This window comes from Colius striatus, chromosome 1, assembly GCF_028858725.1.
Source record: "Colius striatus isolate bColStr4 chromosome 1, bColStr4.1.hap1, whole genome shotgun sequence".
Taxonomy (NCBI): domain Eukaryota; kingdom Metazoa; phylum Chordata; class Aves; order Coliiformes; family Coliidae; genus Colius; species Colius striatus.
This window is the reverse complement of record NC_084759.1, coordinates 192,516,838-192,544,639: the sequence shown is the minus strand read 5'-3', so window position 1 is coordinate 192,544,639 and position 27,802 is coordinate 192,516,838.

The following is a 27,802-nucleotide window of genomic DNA, read 5'->3' as shown; positions in this document are numbered from 1 at the left end:
TCTTCCTACATCTGAATGTGGCATCTGCCTTCTTTCACAGTGGCACCAATTCTATGACTCATATTCATCTTTAATCACCAGCTCCATCTCTGAAGAGCTGCTACTTAGGCAGTTGCTTAGTTTAAATTTGTGTAGTTGCTTATTACTATCCATATATCATACTTTGCCCTTATTCTTAAGGGGTTATTGGCTATTTATTTTAGGTTTTTACTGTAACTGGTCAGCATTTTTTCAATTCTAATCCTGCCTTTCAAAGGATTTGCATTTCTTTCCTCCCTCAGTTTTGATCATCCACACCACCAGTGAGAGCCTTGTCTATTCCTGTCAGGATCATTAATAGATAGCTACATCAGGTTTGCTTGCTCTAGGGCTGATCATAGGGAATCTGTTCAATGAGGCCTTCAAATCTAATCACAAACCCTTGATAACTGCCCTTTGACCACAGTTTTCCAGCAAGTTTACTACTTATTTAGTTCATATTTTCTAAGCTTGCTCATGAGAGAGTTTTATGGACCAACACCAAAGCCTTACTGAAGTCACCAGTAGATCATTTCTTTGTCTCATCAGTGTGTGACAGTATGCTGTCCTATTGGGATGGCTGCTGGTCTGGGCTTACCCAAACGCTATTTAGATCACTAGTGTAGATGTCATCTTTGGTACTGGTATGGACTGGGTTGGAAATGCAAAGCCCAGGGCTCTGTTAAGACACCAAAAATTTTTAATGAGGGGAAATCTTCACAGGCTTCTTCTGCAGAGTTTTATGCTACAGAGTTTTTCTGCAGAGTTTTGAATCCCAGACTTAAACTCTTGACAATGTTGGAGGTTTGCCTGTAACAATTCAGTTGTATGTCTAAACCACACATCCCAGAGGATGCCCATACATCTTCCTGCTCTGCGTGTGGTCATCAAATCTGGACTTCAGAGGGAACTTCAGAAAACAGACTGTGTCCTTATGCACCAGGACTTAGGGCAGACTGGAAGCTCAGCAGTGACAGGGTTCTGAATATCAAAGACTATATAAAATGCTTCTCCTTTTTCAGGGAAAAAAGGTACCAAAGGAGGGAGAATGAATGAAAAGGGCAAGTCAAGCTAAAATCCAAATTAAAGATCTAAGGGTAGATCAAAGAAGGCTTCAGTCATAAAAAGAGCTCCATCTAGATGTGCAAGGGGATGGGCAATGACCAAACTACACACTGTGCATGGCTGTTTTTATTTTTCCCAATGTTTTTATGACAACTGAAGCTTAGCAGACTGGTCTATAATTCCCTGAGATATTCTCTCCTCTGTTTATGAATACATTTACATGTATGTGTATATCTTTTCCAGTCTTCTAAAATATCACTGTGTTCCTTGAGTGTCAAAAGACAGTGACTACTGTGTCTGCAGCTGCTTCTCCAGGATGAACTACAAGCCCAGACGATTTGAAAACACCTCTATATATTCTGCAATTTACTCTTTGCCTGTTCAGGTTTCAGCCTTTACTGTAGTCACCTATGTTAACTCTGGTGGTGTTCAGATCCCATCTAAAAGCCTCAGTGAAGACAAAAGCAAAAGAATTGAACTCTTTGTTCCAATCTGTGCTCAGTAAGAAAATTATGTGCATTAACAAAGTGAGGAGCAGTTTATAACAATAATAATAAGGGAAAGATGGGGAAAGATCTGATAAACTTGAACCTTTCACAGTAACTAGCCTCCTTCAGAACTGACAACATTTGTTAATGAACCCCCAGCTGAAACACTAATAATTTCTTTTGTATAGTCATGAGGAGTTCTTCAGCTATCAAGAATCAAATCAAAGCAAGTCAAGAGCAATATAAGCTCTCAAAAGACACAGTAAGAGTGGTGGTAGTGACTGCTGTGTTTGACAAATCTAATCATGCTCAAGAGAAAAGCAACAGAAAAAAAATACTAAAGCAAGAGTCTCTCTGTGTAGCAGGCAGCTATGAACTTGAAAAGAGCACCTCATGCTGTATGGAATCAATTGCTTATTTTGCAATAGTATGAACATAGTAATGAAAGCAGACATAATTTATCTGGATTCACAAGTTCATACCTGGGCATGAATGTGTTTGGAAGATGAGCTTAAGAAGTGATGAAACCTTTCAGTTTCAGAGTTTCCCTCTTTACACCTCTGGTTTCTTCTCTCTGGTTTCTTTCTCACAGCTGTACAGCAGAGAGGATTTGTTTCCCTTTGGCTTGCCCAACCTTCTGTTTCCTCTGCAGCTCCCTCTGAACAACATCCATCTCCTTCACTGCCTTGGCTCATCTGACACCTTTCTCCTGCTGACCTGCAACATTTCTCACTGACTCTGAGTGATTCTTTGCCCTGTATCAAGTTCTAATGAGTGACTTTAAGTATCTGTGAGGAGGTGGTAGGTGACCAGCTGGGAGGGCTGCAGTCAATACAGACAGAAACATTGTTGTTCTGGGAAGGTCAGGACCAGGGTCCTCACCCCAAAGGGTGAGGGCCTGTCCTGGAGGTGTCTCTTCAGTCCTTCTGGACTTCTTCTCCCATATCACTTCTGGTTAAAAAGGAATCCAGAGAAGGTGTTTCTGCTCCTGTCAGTGACTCAGGATCCCAGGAAACATGGTGGCAGTCCCTGAGGGTCAAACCCACATCCCTCAGTGAGGTGGATGAGAAAGAGAAGAGACCATCCCTGCCCTCTGTGTAGGTGCAGAACTATCATACAGAGAAGCAAGCTGAGAAGTGAGATTTCGAGTAGGTCAGCAGTGATTGAGCTGGTGAAGACATAGAGAGAGGAGACCAGGGCAGGCAAACTCCCACCCTCCTCCTTGTGCCAGTGGCTGGGGCTGCTGCAACATACTGCTGCTGCCTTTTCTCAAAGCTTATTAAATGGAAGAAAATAGCATGAGAATAGCCGTGGATTTTGCTCTCTAATCAACATATTCGATGGCTTTCATTCAGGGTTAAACATGACACTTCAAATTACTATTCAGTGTGTGAACCGATTCCACATGCAAAGATAAAAATAAACCCCATGTTTAAACACGGAGCTAACACTGCACAGCTCCGTTTTCCATCCAAATACAAAGTGTTTTCAGGATGAGTTTTCCTCAGAGCAGTGTGGGGTGGCTCATCTGGGACTCCCTTGCATACCCCACACTACTCACAGGTCCATGCACCAGTTCATATGCAAGGGCAATGCCTTGGAAGACTGCCAAAATGAGCACCTCAAAGGTGAAGTCAGGAGCTGTCCTACAGGCTACCTGTTGGTCCTGCCTACATATTCCTAAGTCCCACAAGTAGTATCTTTCCTCTGTAGATCTAAAAGGTAACTAGAAAAGTGTTTCAAATATGGAAAGTAGAGGGTGAAAGCTTAGGTGGTATGCTCATGTCCACATAGAAATTGCTGGAAAAGCTGAGAAACAGCTTGGATCCAGTCCCACCTCTAGAAAATGTCCACAGCTGGTGACTGCTTCCAAGGGCAGGCCTTGGCTGAGCAGCTCTGCCCTGTCTTGCCTTCAGGTTAGATTTGGATCAACATGGTTGTGCCAAAAGAAACTGCTGTCTTTGAAGACGTTAGTTCAAAGGCTCATGAAGCAGATCTGCTTTACATAAAAAGGTCTAGCTAAGTAAAATCTTTCAAGCATCTGTGTCTGCTACTCTCCCTTCAACTGTGATGGAAAGAAAGCCTCAGTGTTGAGAATCCAAGAGAAGTTGAAAGAAGTAAAGGTAGAGAACCCAGATGTGACTTCCTGCTACCTGTGCTGCCATTACTCATGGTTATATTTGGCTTTGGGCAGTGAAGTTCTGCCTCTGTGAAGATCTGCTCCTTTGCTGTTCAGGTGTGGCAGCCCCATCTCACCAGTTTCCACTGGGGTCGCTGACGTTTAGAAGGGAAGCATCTGCAGGGCATTAGCATCACCCTGCTCCGATTCACAAGAAAATCAGCACAAGTGATCAAAACCCCACTGATTTGAGAGAAGTGTGGCTGCTTCATCTCTCCAGTGCTAACGTGCAGGAAGACACCTGTGCTCGGCTTAAAGTGAGCTGCGGGAGGCAGGCAGGAAGGAAGGAAGGAAAGAACGAACGAACAGGAGATAACTGCGTTTGCAGCAGCCAGGTGGGCTGACTTTGGCTTGCATTCATTTCAAGTTATTTTTAGTCATGTTTATACTCCTGGGCCAGGGGTGTTCATAAAACAGCATTCATAAAATTCTACTGAGGTATAAAGAACAAACCCAAAGAGCTGTTACTTCATCAACCCTTGAGTTGCTGAGACTCATCAGAGCCCAGGGCCTTCTGCTGTGTCAGCTCCAGCCCAGCTGGTCCTCCACATCCTCAGCTCTCCAAATCCACAACTAGAGCCATCTCTGATGCTTCTCTGAGAGTGCTGCAATTTTGCAGGAACAAGATGGCCCAGGTTTATGGCTCTGTGTTTATATTTGTTAATATACACTTTACATAGAGTTAACTACCTGGATTTACCATACAAACCAATGAGCACAGGTTCAGCCAAGAGCTTCCCTTGGATCTAGCACCACTTTGGGTTTGAAGTCTGGAGTGAACCTATATTCCTTATTGCTTTTAAGGCTACCAGGAAATCTCTGGGCTTTCTTCTGCTGCAATTCTTTTAAATGCTGGCAACATTTTTGAGTTTTAGTCATACAAAAATCATCCCACAAGATAAAGCTTTTGGCAAGAGGTGATGCAGCATATGGAGCAAGCAAAGGAAAGTCAAAAGCAACATATCCAAGGGCTAATTAAATGGGATGCTGACCATTAAAGAGATTGTTGTCAAAACAGCAATAAATGTTATTTGTACTTTTATGAAGAAGTAATTCATATTACCTGTGTAAATTGTCTCATTATAAATAATTATTTACCACCTGTTTACATAGCACTATTTTTTCCTTAAGAAGACAGTCTGCCTTTGAGCAAACAGATAAAGCTGTTTTCTTTGAGTAATCATCCTTCCACTATTCTTCTTTCTCCTATTACAGAGATCCTAACTTTGTTATTAATAGATTTTTGCTGGCTACTCTCAGTGCCACAGAAATTACAGAGATATAAAATGCACTATAAATTACAAAGTCTTTCCCCTGGCCATAAATGGACAATAATCTATTTGTAGTAACATCTGTGTAAAGTGGCTTTCAGATATTTACACATTGAGTGCAGACAAGTATTAAACAGACCTCACTTCAGCAGCAAGAGCTGACCAAGCCCTTGGCCAGCATCAGCTGAGTCCTGCTGCTCAGACCTGCAGGCAGGTTTGGCAGTGACCAGGGCAGTAATCATGGTGTGAGAGATGCCACTGAGCTCCACTGAACAGGGATGGCACTGAGCGCCAAGGAGCTCCAACATTCATACCACCAAATAGAACAATCAGTCAAGAGCTCGACTCTCCTCAGCCTCAGCCCTGGGCACAAGTTTTGCAGCTGGGATAAGGGGAAGCCTGTAGAAAAGTGGATAAGCAATGGGGAAGCTTTGGCACTGAGCACATGCGCCTTAGCAGGGATGGAGAGGAACAGCAAGAGCCAGAGCCTCACGTATGGCAAGGTGCTTGGCAGATCTCCATAAACCTGTCCAAAGGGTCAGTTCTGGTGTCAGTCTTATTCAATGGATGAGGGAAGAGAGTGTACCCTCAGCAAGTTCCCTGATGACACCAAACTGGGAGGACTGGCTGATTCCCCAGAAGGCTGTGCTGCCATTCACCACAGCTACCATTCAACGAGAGCTGGACAGACTGGAGAGTAGGGCAATTTCAATAAGGGCAAGTGTAGAGTCTTGCACCTAGGAAATGATAACTCCATGTACCAGTATAGGTTGGGCAATAAACTCTTAGAGAGTAGTGTAGGGGAAAGGGAGCTGGGGGTCATGATGGGCAGCAGGATGAGCATGAGCCAGCAATGTGCCCTCGTGGCCAAGAAGGCCAATGGCATCCTGGGGTGGATTAGAAGGGCTGTGGTTAGCAGGTCGAGAGAGGTTCTCCTCCTCCTCTGCTCTGCTCTCATGAGACCACATCTGGAATATTTTGTCCAGTTCTGGACCACTCAGTTCAAGAAGGACAGAGAGCTGCTGGAGAGAGTTCAGTGCAGGGCCACAAAGATGATTAAAGGAGTGAAGCATCTCCCTTATGATGAAAGGCTGAAGGAGCTGGGGCTCTTTAGCTTGGAGAAGAGGAGATTGAGGGGTGACCTCATTAATGTTTACAAATACATAAAGGGTGGGTGTCAGGAGGATGGAGGCAGTCTCTTCTCAATGATATCCAGTGATAGGACAAGGGGAAACAGGTACAAGCTGGGCCATAAGATGTTCCAAAGAAACACAAAGAAAAATGTCTTCACTGTGAGGGTGAGGGAGCACTGGAACAGGCTGCCCAGATGGGTTGTGGAGTCTCCTTCTCTGGAAACATTTAAAACCCACCTGGATGAGTTCCTGTGTGACCTACTCTAGGTGGTCCTGCTCTGGCAGGAGTTTGGACTGGATGATCTTTTGAGGTGCCTTCCAGCCCTTGAGATTCCAGCCAAAAGCCTGAGAAAGGTTGTAGGACCTGGTGCTGTTTAGCCTATAGAAGAGAAGATTGAGGAGGGACTTTATAACACTTATAAATACCTAAAGGGTGGGTGTCAAGAGTATAGGGCAAGGTTTTTTTTGTAGTGCCCAGTGACAGGACAAGGGATAACAGGTGCAAGCTGGAACACTGGAAGTTCCCCTTGAACATGAGGGGAAAGATCTTTCCTGTGAGGGTGAGGGAGCTCTGACAGACTGTCCAGGTAGGTTGTGAAGTCTCCTTCTCTGCAGATTTCCAGACTATCCTGCACACATTTCTGTGTGACCTGATCGAGGGAAACCTGCTTTACCAGGGGTTTAGACTGGATGATCTCTAGAGGTCTCTTCCAACCTCTACCATTCTACAATTCTATGAAAGCAACCCACGGAATACACCATGCTTGAAGAACAACAGCAGTGTTGGGAAACACGACTGAGGCTTGCAGGTATAGTGTGAGGTCCCTGGCATCAGCTGGACGGGCTCTTTGGCAAGCAGTGCTGCTAGTGTGCTCCTTGGGGAGCCAGACCCAGCACCAATTTGCAGAAGAAGGTAACTCCTGTTTCCTCACGAGGCAGACTGCCTGTGCCTGTGCCAGAGGCTCTACCGCTTCAGAGCAGTGAGTGATCAGGGTACACAGCAGGATCTCCTTTAATTTCTCCTTTTTTGAGAACCACCTTTAGACACTAGCATACATATTTCTTACTTCAAAACACTGTAAAGTCAGCAAATGAACCTGTGGCCCTTAATAATAAGCGTTACTAGCCTCGGAGCTACAAAGGATTCCTGTACCAATCTCAGCATGGCTGCTTATGTTAGACAATTCCAAATAACTACATCACCTTAAAAAAGATCAGCCCATCTGAAACAAATGCTATGTGTTTCCCTGGTCTTCAAACATCATGCCAGGCTCATGCCAAAAAGCCATTCTCTTTCTTCTCACTTGCTTTCTGTCACAGCAAGTCTTCCATGGACCAGCTCTGGCTGCCGGCAAGAAGGCAGAGGAATTCCATTAACAACCATGGCCTGAGCTGGGCAGGCAGTGGGTATGAACCTGCCTGTCTCCCTCCAGAATAGCCCAGACAGGTGACAGGAACCACTCCTGCTGGTGAGACTTTGTGCCTTGCACAAAGTATGGTGGGCAGAGGACTCACCAGCCCAGTGCTCAGGGAGTCACCAGAGAGTGTCAAATTCCTGTCGGTGGGAGTGAAACAGGGCTCCTTGTTGTGTGGTCTGTGCTCTCCCGTGGGGATCACTGGGGTTCTGTCTCCCACAGTAGCAGCAGGAGGAAAATGTTGCTGCTTTTTTCCTTTAGCATTCCTTATGCAGATCTGGAATCAGGTATTTCTCTTGTCATCAGATGCAGGGAATTTTGTTTCTGATCTTGTTTCACCAAATAAAAAAGGGGGGGAAAAAAGGAGAAAAGATAGGCTTTGTTTGGGACTACACTGCTCGTTATTTTAGCTATGTTTTAAAATGTTGGCCACTGAGACATAAATCAATTCTTCCTACAGGCTCTACGTTCTTCTGAGGGCTGCACATCAGTACCCACCCATCACTGGGATAACGAGATCAACCGCTTAATTTAATCAAATTGACAGAAACGGGCACATTCAGACACAAAGGGAAAAGGCTTTGTGTGAGGATGCATTACCAAACCTGTCTCCTGCTCTGTTCCCAGGGCCATCCATGGCTCCAGCTGTAATTCTGTAGCTTGAGTCCTGCTCCTCCCTTGCCCTTCCTGTCAGCCTCTCACCAACCATTTTTTTCCTGGGTTTTCTTTCCTCCTCCCTGGAGCCTAGGAGGCTTTAGCTGCCTGCCCAGCTCCACCTCCTTTTCTTCTTGCTGCTTGCTCTCCCTCCTCCCCCTCATCTCCAGGCTTCTCAAAACCTCCAGGCTTCTGCTTCCAGTATTTTGATTTCCTTTTCTTCCTCTTACGAGCTTCTCCCTCCCTGGGGCATTGAAGCAATCCTTCCACCTCTTTCTTAAGAACAAGAGCTGCTTTTTCATATTTCCCTACCTCTCCCTCGCCTTCAACAGCCAGGTGTATCCTTTGCTCATTGAGATTTCTTCCTGTTTTTTTCTTTTGTTTTGGCTTCTCTGTCAGGGCTCTCTTTGATTGAGGTGCTATCCCATTTTGCTTTTATACCTGCTTGTCTAATTCTGCCCCACTAATAACTGTCACATCTGCACCAACTGCAAGCAGACAGACCCATATCTTTTCCTTACTCTCTTCTGCAAAGTCTCTTGATACCTCAACACTGAATTCATATTTTCCTTGCTTCCTTCTTTCTCCACAGCTATTAAAACTCCAGTAAATTTTCTGCCATTACAGCTCTTGACCTGAAGCTTATTTCTGGCTCCTCCACTATGCTCTCTCTGCTCAAACAAAGGCCATCCCATGATTGCACTAATACTTCTGTAAATTCCTGGTAATTATCCTGTTTACTCCTCCTTGCTGCTCAGGCAGTGTTTCCTTCTTGTTCAGAATAATTGCACATCCTTTATGATTCTACTCAACTGCTCATCTCCCATCTTTGACCACAGCTTTCCCCACTCAAAATCCTGCCTCAGGTTTGCCTTCCACATCATGACCGTAGCTCTCACCCCCATCTGCAGAGCTGTCCCCATTACTCTGTATGCTACAGCCATTGTGTTTGCCCAAGTGCTCAGCCTTGGCAGAGAGCTATGCTTGGGGATCCAAGCATCCCTTTTCTGTATTACAATGAATTTGTAGACAGACTTGCATAAACACAGGGAAAACTGTGTTTATAATTACAGAGAAGGATGTACAGTTACATCTCTTTTTTATCATACCACCTTTTCTTCCATATGTAAATTCAGATAAATGGAGTTTATAGATTTATAATTAACACTGAGGTTGAGTTTTTGTAACTTTCCCTTGAGGAATTTTACTGAGAGATAAATCTTCAGATATCAGAAAGAGAGTATTAGTTTATATCTCACATCCTTTTATAAACAACAAGTTTCACACTGCTTCCTGCAACCCTTTCAAGGCAGGATACAATCTACAGGCCTTGTAACACCGGCAGCTTAAAAGAAGAGAGTGGTTGTTGTTGACCTGGTATACCAGACTCAGATGTGCTGCAAAAGCAGCCAGGCATGAGCAGCAGAACCTGCACCGCTCATGGAGAGTTCCTTCCCAAGTTATGCAGATGCTCCAGCCTCATCCCACAACCTCAGGCATCGTGGGGTGGGGTGCAAAGGAAGGGCCAGTCTTGTGTGGCCACAATGCTTGGACTGTCAGGGAGAGCAAGCTGGCATTAGTCTGCAGCCACAGCTCCCCCCTGGCTCCAGGGAAAGCTGAGGAGATCTGAGGACAAGACCTCCTTAGCTGTCACACCACTAAGACAGGAGAGGTTGAGAATGAAATATAAAAATTGATTTCTAACCTGGAAATACCAAAGCGGAGTTTTTCCTTTTTTATCTTCCACTAGTAGCAGATGCACCCAGATACAACAACACTTCAACAAACTACCTGCCACCTCTGAGATCCTCAGAAAAAACAGTAGTAATTCAAAACTGCATCTTTGCAATTTACAGCTGATGTAAAATGTGGAGTGAACAACGATAAATGCAGATTTCCCTGAAGAGGAAAAGTCTCTTCATCAAGGGATGACTAGCACATTTGATGTTTCAGATTCCTCTTTATAAGGAATTAGGAATTAGCCCAGTTAGGAAATTTGACCAGATTCCTCCATAAAATCAAAATGGTTCATCCACTCCAGGTAGAATTAATCTAAACATGTACTTAAGCATGAGAATAAAATCTAATTTGCAACAAATATATCTCTCTAACCTTTACAGCAATTACAAAGAATGAAAATGGGCAGTAATTAGTTCTAATAGTTTATCCTGCAAAATCAGTATGATTACATATCAAAATTTTAAACCACACATTTTGAAAGCTTAAGCATACTCACTGTCCTCTTGACACTGGCTGTACCCTCTCTCCACTGCAGTTGCCTGAATACTCTCTATGGCTTGCTTTCACCTACTTAACCAGGGTGCTATTGTTTTTATCTGGTCTCTGGAATGACAGATCTCTGCTCCTCCAGGGACCTCTTACAAGACTGAGGTCTTGATACCTCCCATAATTCTCAATTTCCCAGCCCTTCTTTACGTTATTTTACTACCATTTCAGCATAGGGAATCAAGACTGCTAACATGAAGAAAATACACTGCTGATCAAGAAAGACAAGAGCAATGCAGGTACTTAAGGCAGCCTCTTGGGGTTTAAGTTACATTTTATTACCGGCATTAAAAACAAAACCAGGAAAAATAATCACAGAATCACAGAATGGTAGGGGTTGGAAGGGACCTCTAGAGATCATCTAGTCCAACTGCCCTGCTTAAGCAAGTTCACCTAGATCAGGTGTCATGGTTTAGCGAGGAGCTAAATGGGTAAAGAGTTTTTAGACTCTCCCCCAGCTCTTGGGTTCACACCCACCTCCGGCCCGGCTGGGCCAATCTGGCACCTTTGCGTTCACTATTTAGGGACGAGAATTGGAAGCGCTTGAGAGGGGGTGTAAGAGCGGTACAAGATGGAGGTGAGCACGCAAACCTCACAAGTCAGAGGAGAAAGGAAGGAGCACCAGACCAGAGACTCCTCTGCAAGCTGTAGTGAGAATGCAAGCTATACCCCTGCAACCTATGGAGACCCATGGCAGGACTGAGAGTTACCAGCAGCTCCGTGTGAGTGAGCCCGGACGGGTGAGGGACTGTGTGGGCAGACGGCCATGGCCCAGGCCGTGTTGGAGAGCCTGTGTGCCGCAGAGCGGCCCCACACGAGAGGCAGAGACGAGCTGCAGCCTTTGGGATAAGTGCGCGTCGGAACAGCCCGTGCAGGGCTGCCGTGTGTGTGAGGTACCCCACGGACTGGCAGGGAGGACTGGTGCGGAGCCCACCTGTCCTGAGGAGGGACAAACGGCAGAAGCCATCAGGAACAGACTGCCTGAAACCCTCATTCCCTGCCCCCCTGAGTCGTTCAGTGGGAGAGAAGATAAAGACACCAGGATCAGGGCTCTGAGCCTGGGAAGAGGGGAGAGGTAGGGAGAAAGTGATCTTAAAGGGCTGGTTGTACTCTTCATCGTTGTGCCACACTGTTGTTTTGTGTTGGCTATGTTTTGGAGTTTTATGGTTATGTTTTAGTTGGTGTTGGATTAAACACCAACTGTTGGCAGAGTAGAGGGGGAGCAGAACCTCCCTCAACCTGCTGGCCACAGTCTTCTTGATGCATCCCAGGATGCCATTGGCCTTCTTGCCCACGAGGGCACATTGCTGGCTCATGGTTAGTTTATTATCAATCAGGACTCCCAGGTCTCTCTCTGCAGAGCTGCTTTCCAGTGGGTCAGTCCCCACCTTCTACTGGTGCATAGCGTTGTTCCTCCCCAGGTGCAAGAGTCTGCACTTGTCCTTGTTGAACCTCATGAGGTTCCTCTCTGCCCAACTCTCAAGCTGGTCGAGATCCCGCTGAATGGCAGCACAGCCTTCTGGGGAATCAGCCAGTCCTCCCAGTTTGGTGTCATCAGCCAACTTGCTGAGGGGTACACTGTCCCCTCATCCAGATCATTGATGATGTTGAACGAGACTGGCCCCAGAATCAATCCCTGTGGAACTCCACTGGCCACAGGCCTCCAACTCGATTCTGTGCCATTGATCACCACCCTCTGGGCTCTGTCATTCAGCCAGCTCTCCATCCACCTCACTGCCCACTCATCCAAGCCACACTGCCTGAGCTTTCTGATGAAGATGTTATGGGAGACAGTGTCAAAAGCCTTGCTGAAGACAAGGTAGATGTCATCTACTGCTTTCCCTTCATCTAGCCAGCCAGTCATACTCTCATGGAAGGCTATCAGGTTGGTAAATCATCAATAAGTAATGCAAATCTAATGTAATGTAGAGCAAAATGCAAAACCCAATCCTAAATCTTGTGCATTTAAGTTAGAAGAGACCCCACTTTCCTGCAATAGATGTTGCATTTGAAAGGATGGCTGGAAGAGCTGCCTTGTAGAACAGTAGGCACCAGAGTCCACAAAACAACTCTGACACTCAATAGCAAACACACACCCTGGAGCTGAAAAACAAAAGCCACAGACCTAATGAGCCAGAGGAAGTGAGCACAAAGACAAAAAGGCGTCACCAGCATCCCAGACCCCTGCAATGCCAAACAATACTGCCATAGTTTAACCCTGCTTTCACTGAATTTAAAGGGATTTCAGTGTCAGAAGAACAGTTCTGTGCAAAGCAGAACCAAAATTGTCCTCTTTCTTACCCAGGAACCATGGCTGTGTCGTGGTTAAAAACTAGAAAACAAAGACAATTAAATCCTTGCAAAAGCATGCTCCCGTCTGTCTAGCTCTTAACCTTGTGGTAATTCTCTCTGGAATAAATTTTCTCAAGGGGGAGAAGCAGAATATGTCTTGCAACAAAAACCCAACAAAAAACCCAAACAAACCAGAACCTGAAAATCTTGTGCTTGATCTAACCACTAGACTTTAAAGCAAATAAACAGTAGAACTGCCTTCTTCTTTAAGAGGTTGAAATTCACATGCTCTACATTTGTGAGGGTTATGCATGCACATTTTCCCCCTCCCTTTTAAAGAAAATTTCATCTCAAATAATGAGAGAACTCTCAGTGCTATAATGTGAAATAATATTCTGAGGTGCAAGATGGTATTATCAGAGGTAGCAGCACGATACCAACCCACACATATTTGTTCATTAAAGGTACTCCAAAATGTTCATCAAAAATGTTCAACATCAGGATTTCCTTGTATAACTGCAGTTCCTTGTGAGAGTTCAAGGAAAGTTTTCTCTCTCACCAGTCCCTCACCACCTTTTGGAGTCTGTTGGTGTATCACAGCTTGAGCTTTGAGTTTCTGCACAAAATTAAAAAATAATCAAAAATACAAACCCAACATTTTGTTACTAAAATGAATAAGAATATCTGCTGACCTGACTTCCAAGAATTACACTTCTTTCCAGAAAGGGGAAAAGATCTCTAGGGACTTGCTCCAAGGAGTCTTATCCTTTGCACATCCAATGAAAGGAATCCAAATCTAAAAATACTTTGTATTAAAGCCTAATTTGTGTGAGGTATTTGTTGCCAAGAATTCTCCGACTCTGTGCATCCACTTTATTGTTCTTGGCACAAAGGGCACTTCCCTTCTGTTGCTATTGTTATTTGAGCAGTCTGAAACAAGACATAAAGTAATACCAAGTCTATCTCTCTGTTAATTCTCCCCAGTAGTGCTGTTGCCATAGCAAGGCTGTACATGGATTTCAATGGGCACGCACAAATTGAAATGAATCAGCTTTCAAAGTCAGTTCAGCACATTTACAAGTCTCGGGTCTGCCTTCTGGATTTCTGGCAAACTTTGGGAATTTTGCAATCTCATTTTCTCATGATTCCCTGACTATATAAGAAAATTAGATTAGTTTACTGTTTACATTATAATGGAAAAGAAGAGGTGAAAGTGTCAAAGCCTAACTCTTGCCGAATGTGTAAAAAAACCCAAACTTTTTTTTTTACCCATTTCTGGCATTAATTTCTTAAAGCAATATGTTATTTTCAGACAGTAGGTGCACCATGACTTGTAACTGAATGATATTCACTTAAGGAGGTGTTACAGTCACCACATATCAAATCTGCCTTTATCTGTACATACACACAGACACATACATCTATTGCTATTCATCACCAGCTATTTAAGTCAAAACATTTCACAGATACTAAGGGTTCTACAGTGTGTTTTGTTTGTGTGCTGATATGTGAAATATACACTGAAGTTTTTTAGGCTTTGAGTATATGAAAATTTGCCACCTTATCAGTTTTAACAATTCTTACAGTGGGCTTTTATCCAATATTGAATGCTTTATAATTAAAATAGGAAAACAGCAAATGGAAGAAGATACATGGCTAGATAAAGAAAATATTTACAAGCTCCTAAAATACTTTTAGGCTATTATTATTTCAACTACAACAAAAAGGTTTTGAAAAGCTTCGTGAACAAATATTTACTCAAAGGTGTTGTGGTTTCTACTCTCTAGTTCACAAAACCAAGAAATTAGCTCTGGTTCAACCTCATGTACAAGCCTCCTGCTGCACAATGGTTCACTTTCTCTGAAGTGAAGAAAACAAAAGAATTCTCTCACCAATAAAATCAAACATAAATTCTGAAGATAAATTATACTTCTCTGGAACTTTGAGTCTGTAGAGAAGGAACACTGTGGATTAAAGGTGAGTGAGAGATCAATGACCAGCCTCTTCTTCTCCAAGATTTATGGAGGATTACATACCTGGACACACCATAAATCAAACAAGGTGAGTTTTCACTCCCAGTTTCTACCATTTTTTTGTTTTAGATTGGAAACCTTTCCTCATCTCGCTAAGGGATTCCTGAAGCACAGATCACACAAGTGTCTGCATGCCAAATACAATAGTGTCTCATAGGATTATCATCACTGGAGCCTGCCTTTCACCACCCTGAGCACTGGCAGATATAGTACTGTTGTGGATCTTTTGTGGACTTTTTTCCCTCTCATATTAATATTTTCCCTTTTTTTATATTCTTGAAGGACAGATTTGGCTCCACCATATCTAGTAATGGTTTCCCAGTAAGGCATTGTACAGAAAAGGGCCAGTGACTAAGGACTCTTTATCTCCAGTGCTGAGGAATTTAGCCTTGGACGGGCGAAGTTGATGTGCATCAGCAGGCAGTGGGGGTCAGGCCATGGGGACAGACAAGAACTGGGAACTGACACAGAAAAGAACAATTGTGCTTCTTGATGTCACTAGTGCATAAATCTATTGCGTCTCTATTTTGTTTAAACTGGCTGAGAAGTGTAGTCAAGTCTTTTGGTAATAAATTATGGGAAAGCACTGTCATAGCCATGAACGTTTCCTCTCCATCTCCTTGCAATGCCCCCAATCCCCAGAGCTTGTGTGTTGACCACAGAGGCTTCCCCATGTTTAGCTCAGAGAGATATGATGAGCATTCAGATCAGTGAATATCTTGTGCCTTCCTCCTAGCTAGTGCCACCCATGAAAGTCATGCTGACATTTGTCTGCAGACAGAAGGCAATGAATGCACCACACTGAGAGCCCCTAAATTCATCACAAGTGTAGAAAAGGAAGAAGCATTAAAAAAGCACAACTTGAGCATGTAGAAAGCTGGGTAACTACAGACTGACAACTAAGGAGGATGCAAGAACAATGAATCATTCAGTGATGTATTTTTCAAGAACAGTCTTTAGGAGTGTAGTAACACCCAGAAAACTTGCTGAACAAATACCAGTGCTGCCTTGGCTGGAAGGAGTCTGGCAACTGCAGAACACAAGAGACATGTGCACACAAGTGCCAAACCAAGGAAGAGGACAGTCTCCCAGGCTACATTTGCTTTTTGATTTCCAAACCTATGGAGATAGTGCTCAACAAAACTGCAGTTGCATAGAATTAAACGGAAAAGGACAAAACTGGTATACATTAAGGGTCAGGATTTTAGAAGAAAGAAATAAGACATGGGATGTGTTGTCTGTGTTGTATTCCGCACTGCTTCACCACTGTCCAGCTGGGGTGTAGCAGGTGATTCCTGTGACCACGTTCTGAGAGAGGCAGACAGGAAGAAAATATATATCCCAATTGCTCTAAAATCCCAGAAACAAACAAACAAACAAAACAGCCTGGAAATAGTCTTTGGTTTAGGAGAAAGAGGTTTTTCTCTGGGAAAGTTTGGTCACCTCAGTATAAACATCTTGGGTTTGGGTGATAAGCAAGAGGTTAGATTTGAAGTAAAACCAAAGGGGACTGGAATTCACAATTTCAACAGAAAGAAACTTTGGAGAGCCCCCGTCACAGAAGGACCAAAGAAGGGAACAGCAGTGCTGAGTAGACAGCCCATCAATCCAACCTTAAGCCAAGCTCTGAAGGACTCATGTAGCAGGCAAAGTGATACTTGAACTGGAGCCTCCAGTTAGGACAGAAAAGTGAATTCAGGTGAGAGATATCAAGCAACTAAAAACATCCCTGGTTGTTAAGGATATGCAAGTTTGACACTTAGACTTGTATATACTCAATAATTTTGTTTCCCATCTTGAAACTAGATGCCATGACCTCAGCTGATCCTGAAGTCAGCAAAGATGATAAACATTTATGCTTACTCTGTGTTAGGAAGCAATTTGTCCTATAAAGCCATTCACTCATACTGCAAGGTGCCTTGTGTCACCTTGCCAGGACTTGGGTAGGAGGAGGTTTGGCCAAGTTCAGAGGGAAAAACCCTTTTAGCATGCTGCAACCAGTACTCCTCTGCTGGAAACAGACAGCAGAGGCATCTGCAGTGGAGGAAGAGTGGGGCAAACCTCTGAGAACCTAACCTGGTTGCCTCTGGAATATCTCAGGATTTCTGTAAAAAGCAACAAGCCTTAATACCTGCACACTACCAAGATGGACAGAAGTTAACTTGCAGAGATCAAAATGTTCATGTATGAGTGTAAAAGTTTAACAACTAAACATATCCACAGCTTGCAATATCCAACTTTATAGGCCAGAATGGGAATTCTGACATTTCTGTGTTTTAAGTGCTGCTTTAGTTGTAAGACACTCCAGCAGTGCTCAGAAACTCAATGTATTCCAACAGCTATATTTAAATCTGTTGAATTATAGGAAACTATACCAAAGTGTCAGGGTTCCAGCTTTCTTGTAGCTCTAATGAGAGGCAAGATCCAAAAATTCTCAGAGTTTCATCTCCTCGAAGTGCAGCCTTTCAATTGCTCTCACATCACATTAGATAGTGGGTTCTGGTCTGCCTGGACTGCAGCCTAGAAACTGACCAAAACCTTCTCACAAGATGCACTATACCCAGTGCTTTATGGGTGTAAGCCTGGTGGGCTAAGAGTCCTGAGGAAACATTTCCCTGTTCTTAAACACCACCTGGAAAAAAGACTGATTAGAAAACAAAACATTGTGGCTCTCTGTTTCTGACAATTTTATTCTCAGATCACATAGGTATATTCAAAGGTAGCTGGTTTATCACAGAATTGCATTCTTTTGGTTATTTGTTCTGTTGTTCAGTGCTTTTCTCCTGAGAACATCTCTCTAGGATCTGTCCCTAGAAAACAGTGAGTTATTTTTATCTCCGAGCTAGACGAAGTAATTCTGCCAAGGAAAAAAAAGGATGGTTGAGCAGGCAGTTAACAGAAGGCAGGAGGGACAGGGCTCACACCACACACTTGGACAGGCTGTGGCCCCTGCTCTGCTCACAGGTACCAGCGTGGGAAAGGACTGGGCTATGGCAGGAGTCTGGAAAATCCCCCACACCACAGGTAGCCAAGCTGATAAATCACTGGCCATGACTGGTCTGCAAAAGCAGCAGAGAGAGGACTGACCTGTGCAGGAACGTAAAGGACTCTGGAGCTTCCTAAGCAAACAAGAAACAACAGTTTATTCTCTCCCACTCTTTGAAAGGACAAAAATTAGACTAGCAGAAAATGGTTGCTACTAGTAACAAGATGTTTTAACATGCCAGTGGTTTCAATAGCATTGAGAGCTGGTGAGCACGGTTTTATAGGGATTTATATTCTCTCTAGGACACAGCCACAGCCCTGCTATCAGTTCTGTGGGATTTGGAAAGGCAGAGGGAAAGCTCCCACCTTCAGTCACTTGGTGAGACAATTTGTGTTTATCACCTCCTCCTCCATTTTGGGCTCCACCTCACCAGAAAGGGAAAGCGTGATGGATGGAAGAGGAGGTTGAAATAGCAAGGGATGGACAGGTGAAGGAATGGTTGCAGCAAAGCTAACAAGCAAGGACTGTAAAACTCAGGAACATCTGTCTTGGTGGTATGGAAGGTATCAGCCTGCTTTTCCCTGAAGGGAGTTGTCAAGTAATTCTCCACTTCTCCAGACTGGGGATGAGCCCATGAGCTGGTTCCTGCCTATTCCCTCCCTTATGGCTATCTTGGGCATCTGGGCCAGGCCCTCCCTCATTCCACACATCCAAATGCAAATCCATTTTCAAAAAGCTCTTCTCAGGCATCTATGCCCAAAAGCAGCCACGTGCTCAGGAATTACTTCAGTCCTTATAAACAAGGCAAGCCAGGGGTACAGCCACGTTTCTTGTCTTGTCTCGGTAGCTTCCCTCAAACTATTGTGTCTTATTTCCGCATAGTTCTGTGGTCTGCTGGGGCCCATCACTACACGGGTTCTGTTAATATACCCTTGTACAATTTGAGATTCTTTACAGTTCAAGCTGTGGGATTTACTTTGCCTGATCTAAACTTGTACTAAGATCTTGGTGTGTTCACCCATCCAGAAGATGAGTTCTGATGCACAGACTTAGAGGAAATAGTTGTTTTACAAGTGATGAGGTCATCCTGCAGAAACTGGGAAGGAGCTAGAGATAGACATACAGCGCTGGAGATTGTCACCCAGCACATACCTGAGGCTGGAAGCAGGTCCATTGGTGCTGTTCCCCTAATCCCAGTTGGAGTGGGGAGAGGAACAAAGATATGCCACTTATGGCCCTTGCATGGTTCTTTGGTAGAGTCCAGAGGCCGCAAAGCAGTGCTAGATGAGTGCCCCTCTAAACTTTTCTGGTGCCGAGAAGGCTAGATGGTCTTCTCCCACCTGAAGACCAACCTGAGCTCTCTGCACTGGAAACACATCAGCCATGCCAGCCCCAGGCATTTGTCTGGATCAAGAGCAAAGCCACCATCTTTCCAACTCAGTGAAGCACTACTCTGCAAGGAGCAGCTTCCTCGTACTGCCACTGGGTTGTGTTGCTGCTGGATACACTTCCAGCCTTTGCAAAGTTAATAGGTCACATCAATTTTGCAGGGCTTCCAGTTGCATACCCACTGGATTTCTCGGATGCTGATGACATAGATGTTACCATTGCAGAAGACAACAGTAGGAAATGGAAAATAAGAGAGAACAACAACAAAATCTGGGGAAGGCAACAGAAGTCAGGGTAAAGAAGATCAAGAAAGATGAGGTAGGTGAGTGAGAAGCAACAGAAGAGTCACAAGGAGCTGAGGGCTGGCAGTTGCAAGGAAACCTGAAAATGCAGAAGATCCTTTGTATGGAAGGAGACACATTCAGGACAATGCAGAAGCATTTAGTAGTTTGGGGAGATTTCCAGTAGCTTGTACATGTTCGGAACATGCTGGAGGACTTTGCAGTTCTGCAGTCGGATCATTGGTTCAAATCCTAGTATCTGCATCAGGGGTTGGAGCACATTTGGTGTCGCAGTTGGGGTTGAGCTTCTGATTAAGTCTACTCTTAAAGGAAGCTAACTCACAGACACCAAAGCTGTTTTGCATGCCAAATAAACACACAGTAAGTGGGGGTAATCATGGAGTTCACTTCAAAACAGTCCTACAGCTTTGAACCAAAACATTTACGCAGACACAGCTTTAGGCATTTAATTCATGCCTCAGTGTTAGTGAACATCTGAAAGCATTTGCCTGTGTTCTTTGAAAGGTTACGGAAAGGAGGTCAATGCTTTTCAAGACCGACTGGGAGAGATACTATCCATTTACATATCTGTGCCCGAGTTGGATGGTGTGGATCTTTATGACAGGTACCATGGAAGATAGTAAAAATTATTAATTAGCTGGTTAAAACATGGGCAGGTCATCAGATGGGTGGAGGAACAGCACTCCTCCACTCACAATGCTCACACTCAGCTATGGCATTAGTAACCACATTCACATGCTGCATTCCACCTAAGTAGGTCACTAATTGAGCAGCAGTCACTGCCTTTGGACCCAGCACTGCAGTTTGCACCAGAACATAGAGGAGGCACCAGTGACAAGAGGGTGCACCATACTGTCAAACCTATTACATGCTCAGATGTTCTGATCTCCACGATCAGCCAGTGCTTTGTCTGGCTATGCCTCTACTAGTCACCAGTACTAGATCTGAGTTTGTACTTGAGCCCAGCACCATCTACCATCCATGCTTGTTCTGTGAATGCTGAACTCCAGGCAAGCTTAAGATACTTGCTACACACTGTCACACAGTAGTTCTTCTAGTCTAGACAGACCAACATCAGCTGGAATGAATTCAAGTAGTCCACAGTAGGCATCCTGAAATTTAGGTCTTCCTAGACATAGCTCAGATGATTTATGTCCAAACTGCAGCTACCGAGACGGAAAGAAAGTGGACAGATAATATGGTTGAAGCTCTTTAACTTGTCCTCAAATACATGTTCCAGCTAGCCCTAAAATCATGATTAGTGTTTGACTTTCATGCACAAGAAAGAGATTGATATATACTCCAGGCTTTGCAAACCTACAGGCTGAGCAATGCATTTCCAAAAGCATTCCTAACTTTCATGGGAATAGTAGAAGATTGCTTTGCTATCTGCAAAGAAAGGTCATCTGCATCTCCCCACAGCTCCTAACATCTGGGGAATCCAGGTGCAATGAGGTCTGACCTCATTGCAATTGTTCAAAATCGTGCCTAGAGATATGCAACTTGTGGCTTCCCACATTGGTACCTGCGTCCTCTCCCTTTCCTATAGTCTTGCTTTTTATCAATTAAAAAACACCAAACCAACCAACCACTCATTCTCAAACTCCATAATTATGCCAACAAAACCTCCAGTATAGACGCTTTTATACATGCAGCAACTCCTTCCTGCTCATGTAACTCCATTCTGGGAAGCTGTCTAACTTTCATCTTCAAGGGCAGGGTTTGCCAGTTGCAGTTCTAACAGGAAACCCCTTTGAGTGGAAACAAGCTCTGATGTTATGGCTCCCATAGCAGCGAAAGGCTGCTTCCCTGCATGACTCTCTCATCTCCTGGGGTGCCTGCTGCCCAGACAGATTCCAGACAGCTGTCTCCAGCCTGCTGCTCCTGTTCACAGGCAGGCTCTGGCTCCCTCCCAAGCCTTGTCTTCTCTGACCCACGACTGCCAACTCCGAGGGATTTTATTGCCAGGATCATGGTATTTGATGTTTTTCTTACTGTCCCCATTCCTAGACTGAGAAAACTTATCTATCATTCAAAATTAAAATGAAATTCTGTTATTGGAGAAAAAAAAATCTTGAAAAGCATGAAATGTAGTGACTCACAAAAGTTGCAGGCATACGTAGATCATTTTAAAATACTATTTCTTTCCAAGCCAATCTTGTGATGGGGAAAAGTGAGCAAAATGATTTACATGTTAATTAGCAACACTGCTGACATGAAATATTATTTCCTTGCCTAGCACTGCTGAGATTATGGAGCATTCCAGTGAGGCAAGGCAGAGAACTGCAGCTCTGAAATGGCGCTGGTTTGCACTCTGTGCCCAAGTGAAAACACTATACAATGTAGGAGGGCAATAGCCTTTCAGATCCAAGTTTCAGACTGCCTTCCTTCATGGAAGGCTTGCCTTGAGAGAGGAGACACAGCATCAGCAGGGACATAGGGATCCTAATACCCTACTGTGTGTGCAAGAGCTGTGCATGACACAAGGACTCTCTTGCTCAGCCCACTAGCTCCTCTGTTTAATGATTCCTTCAGGCTGGTACCTACACAACCCTGGACTGGACACTACTGGCAAGAAAACCACAGAGAAAACTGAAAATAAATGAGTTCAGTGCTCACTCATACATTGTTCTGCATTTATAAACATCAAAGTTACTCAAAACAATGAAAAAAAAGCCTAAGTGCCTTCCATCTCTATGATCTTTTCCACTTTTGCCAAAAATGGAAGTTTCCAAACAGTAAGCTTAATGAAAGACTTTCTGCAAAAATAAAAGATGTTTTGATAAAAATGTCAACAAAACAAATCACACAAAAGCAACTGCCTTTGTGCTTTCCTTTTCCTTTAAATGAGGCATTTTTCATGAAGTCAAACTTCTCTTTCTCAAGATCATTTCAGGCAGCCCTCCAAAATCTCTGAGGTTTTGTTTCATTCGAATTGTCCCAAGCAGGATGTGATCACTCTGATTATGAATTTTTTTCAATGAGAAGGGGATTCTTACATACTTTGGAAATATGGCAGAGGAAGCTAGACACGAGGAAACAGACAGTGACAAAAATGTTAAGCCAATTCAGAAGAATACAAACATCAAGGGATTGTTAAAGATTATGAAAGGTGCGGTGGAAAGATGGATGAAACAGCTTCCATTAGACACTGAACGGCGAGGTGAAATTTATGTGCAGATGGAAGTAATTTATGCACCATTGTTACACAAAGGATCATTATTTATTGCTAATAAATGAGCACATTTGACGGATCTAATCAGTATTCAAATACTTAATGTGTTTTAAGAGCAGCTTGGGTATATTCTCTGCAGCACAATTCATTGCACTCAAGAATTTTGTCAAATTACACGGAGCTGCCGTGAAAGGCTGGAATGTGAAACGAGGGCAGTAGATTAAACAATTTCAAAAAGTAAAAATTTCCTCCACCTTCCACTCTACCTCTTCCCACCTGGGCAGAAGTAATTATTGGGACGCTTCTGTTCAGCAGTATTAATCATCCAAGATGAGAGGATAAAAAGCTACAAATGGCACTCTGGTGGCAATATATGGATTTTACAATAAGAAAGATTGGTACTTTAATTTTTCCTTGTGGATCTTGACCCAGGATATTTTCCTATCATTCTTGTTTTTGATTAATACTCTCCCTATTTCTTCTGTCTTTAAGAAAAGTACTTAAGATGTCTTTAAAGGAACACTTTTAAGAGATCTTTCATCTGTGCTTGTGTATGGAGGGTGTCATTGACCAGGTTAACCTCTGCAAGTCCCTTCCAACACAAATTGTTCTGTGCTCCCCACTCATGACTTCCTGAACAATGGATGCATCTTTGGGAAGAAAACCAGTGCAGGCAGCACTTAAAAGACTTAAACTTTTTGTACCTTAAAAGGTCTAGGGATGAAAAGTTGTCTGTTCTTTAGTATAAGCTAAGGTACAAGAGAATTCATATGGAAAAAAAACCCCATACCTGACATTTAACAGCCACATCAAAGCCCCCTCAGAATCAGCACAGCACTATTTCTGTGCCTTCACAGGAAGAAGTGCTCTGTGTTTCTTCCTGGAAAAAGTACTTAAGTGGAAGGCATTTTGTGCCTGAGCTGTTTGGCCCTTCCTGCTGAAGGCCATGCAGCAGCAGCAGGAACAGCACTTCAGTCTTCCAGCTCACATTAAAGATTGGTTTTAAGATTTTCTGTCTCTGGTTGCTTGCTCTATCAAACTAGCACTGGAAGAGTAAATGAAAAAACAGATACCTGTTCTTATGGAGGAGTTAAATTACCCTCAGTCTCCCAAGACTGCAGGTGCTAAGTGGAAACAATGCCATAGTTTTTGTTATTAGTGGATCCAACATAAGGAAGACAGAAATCTTACTGAAAAGGTATTTTTGGATGTGATAACCATTAGGAAGTACATGAGGTAGATTCCAGGAAGGATTGCTGTGGCCTTGGGACAGTTTTTCTGATGCTGTATAACATAAACATGGAGCATTTTTAGAATATACATGGAATACAATGGCATTGGATAAAAGAAAGCTAGAACAGAAGTCTCTTTAAGAAACTGCTTTGCCATGTGTGTGCATACATACACATAAATACTTCTTACAAGCTTCCATAAATTATTATATATCCCCCATCTATAAAATTTGGTCTTTGCTGTACATAATTATGCTTTGTATAATTAGGAAATCTTTGATCTTTGGAATATTACATTGGAGTTGGATAGAATGAAGGATAAGCACAGCTCAGTCCATTATCCAACCCACTCTTTCTGCTCCCCTTTGAGAAAGTTTGTGCTGCTGGTCCCAACCTGTGCCACAGACTCCCAGCAGCTGAGCAGACACATCCTTAGAGGGGGTGAAATGTGTTGTGTCAGCTTCCTGCACAATCTGCAGAGTTAATTCAGAAGTACATGCTTATTATTCATTCACCAGTTATCTTACAGAGCATGGGACAATTTCAGCTATAAATGATTTTAACAATCCTGGGATGTACAAAGTGGATGGTTGTTATGTCAATGGCTCAACTGGCAAAGAAAAAAACCAAAAAACTGTAATAAAATAACACCTTCATTTCAGGATTTAAATGTATGGATCTACATAGAGATAGAAAGAAACTCAAATCACAAGGAATCATCATACCAGTGTTTTTCAGTTTGGTTTCTTACCTCTCATCCAGGAAACACCATCCATTTGGAAACGGTGCCTGGTACTTTGAGTAAGGTCCACTGCTGCCCAAATGTGAGATTAGGATAACACTTATTACAAGTATGTGTACCTGTGAACCTGTCCTCTCCATCTTCACAGATCATCCTATAGCAAGTTGATTTGGCATAGGCAACATAAGCTGATAAATGGGCTGCTCAGCTGCACAAGCAAAGTAGCAAGCAAGTAGAGATAGCTGAAGGGAGAGGAAAGAAAGTGCAGACCCTCAGAGAGGTGGAAAGCAGCAGTCAGCTACACACAACACACATTAAAAAAACTAAAACAAGCAGCAAACAAAAAAAAACCCACAAAAAAAATACAAAAAAATCCAAAACTCTTTCAGAGCAAGAATTTAACCTCCTATTTACTCTAGACCATTTACTGGCTCTCTCCTCAAAACAAACCTAGGAAAAGGAGTACAGGTTGTCTGCATTCCTCAAGCAGCAGTGGGGAAAGAAACCCCGAATGATCAGAGCAGTTCAAGGGATAGGTTGCTCCTGTCAGCAGTACTTGAACACCATCAAGGCTCATCCTCTACAATCTCAAATAAGGAGGTTGAAAGACAACTGGAATAGAAGCTTCCTTAAAGGCCAGTGAAGAGTACAGGAACTACACGAGTTTCTGTTTTGCTGGGCATTTGACATCTGAGTAAAAATGGGCTGTATGAACAAAGGCTCACTTCTTCCATCTCTTATACTGTCAAGCCCTACTTAGCAGTTTCCCCAAGGAGTTCCACAGTAAATTAATGGATAAACAAGACTCTATTCTTGGTATAAACTCTGGAAAATATTTTCAGGTCTTTTCACACAAGAAAATGGCAGCAACAACAGAAGAACTAGAATTTTTTGGTAATCCTATGAAGATATTTAGGCAGTAACATGGAGGAAATGTGCTTTATTTTTACAGTATGGAAAAATGGCTTGGGATGAGAAATGTTCCAAAATTCTCCTACATAGTCCCACTATCATACCTATTGGATGCCTCATCATAGTTTGGGAATAAAACATCATGCGCAGCACACATTTGGAGTCACTGCCTGAGCAGATTTTCTACCAGAGAATACTCTGGAATGGGTCTGCCTCAGCCTTTCCTCAGTGAAGGTAGTTTTGTACACCTAAAATAAATACCAGATGAAGAACCAAAGTGTTCCCCAAGAAGTGCAATATCCAGGAATTTTCTCTAGCTTAGTGAATATTTATTATAAAGGGTAAAATGGTTCAAGCTGTTATAATCCTGGGGACACAGAACTTCACAGTTCCTCGTCCAAGTGAGACAGAGGGGGCATAGGAATTCTCTAGAAGTCCGATATTTCTGAACTACTATCTTACTTGATTTAAATTGCCTCATTCCTGTGAGGCAATTCACTCTTGTGAATCTAGTCCCTTGCTTCCAGATTTCCTTATTTGTAGACACAAGCAAAACCAGAGCATTTCAAGTCAAACAAAACATTGTTTGACCCAAAATCGGTGCCTTCAACTAATACGTACAAATCATTCAGTCCATTGGGCCAAAAAGAAATAGAAATGCTTTTAGTACTACCGGCTTCATGTGCTTGCAAACCTTTGACTCAAACTACAGTAAATTAGCATAAGTCAACTGGTTTAAATAGCATGAAGAGCCCAGGACTTTGCCTTCCTGAAGAAGCAGTTAAGCAAAAAATTATTTGGGATCAAATCTACAATCTAAAAATGGGATTCACTCTGCCCTTTGCTTCTGAGAGGCAAGGAAATTGAGAGAGACACAAAATTGCCCACCCATTCAGAGCAAAATCCAAGCACCACAAGTCTTGTCTTTGGCAAATATATCCAACAATGTTCTGAATGAGGTTTGGGCACATTCAGAGTTTGTTTTTTACAGACTAACATTGGATGGTTTCAAGGGCCAGTTGTACACTGATCCTTTTCATATGAAAGCTATGCACTTTCAGAGTACAGGAACACTTCTGCAAGGCACTGCTTTCTCCTTTTATGAGCTTCAGTCCTGAACAATGTATTTGAGCAATGACTTGAAAGAAGGCACTGCTTCTTGAACATAAAGTCTACATTAGGCAACATATTAGACAGAATGGTCATCTCAACTCTCTCCTTGACATCTGGAGCCATCACATAACTTTTCTGGTATTGGGACATTTTGAAACTCAATAACCTTTGAATGACGGCATGAAAATTCAGAACTGGTAAAGGAAATAGCACAACTTCCAGTACATAAAGTCATTGTATGAAGGAAGTTCATAAGGGAGGGAAACCGCTGCTATGAGAGAAGTCTGGCAACAGAAGCTACCACAAGATTCCTGTTTAATACAAAACTATCCATGATCACTGAACCAGACTGGGAATTGTACACTGGATTTATTATGGGCCTGCATTTTTGTCAGATTCAGAAGCAGCCCAATATGACAGGATGCCGAAACCAAGTTAAATTAGGCAAGTCACACTTCACTGTCCAGTCAGAGGGTATGTAGAAATAGACGCATGGAGTCAGACCAGAAGCCCATCCAAACCACTACATCTTCTCTGACAGCATATATATAGGTAGAGTACAATATCATTATTAGCCCTTTAGGTAAAATAAAACCTAAGACTTCTATACTTTAAATTATCTAACTCAATATGGCAACAATTTCGCACATCCCCTTCCAACCTTCCTCAGCTGTGGTCTACAGCTAGAAGGTCAAACAAAACTAAAAGTTTCAATGTGCCCAAACCCAAAATGAAGAGTTTTGTGATTGCTTAGCTTCCTCAGATGAGTGCAAAGACAGAAGGGTACGTAGGATTGCAACTTCAATAGGAAAAGTAAGGATAAAACTAGATCCCAACACTGTCCTGAATTGCCACAAACTGCCATGAATATGATCGTGGAATTTGCTGTCTTATCTTCCCTGTGACCTGCTAGGTCAAGTAAAGGATCTGAGTACAGGATGGGGTGTGAAAGCTACTTCAGCACATTAACTTGCCAGAGATCCTGACTAAAGATTTCCCCCCTCCCCTTTGCTGACTTCCTAGGTTGAAGTAACTCAGCAAAGAATCTGTAAGTACAGCTGCCAGAGGAGTTCAGACTACAGTGAAACTTCAATCCAACTTGCCAACAGGGTATCAA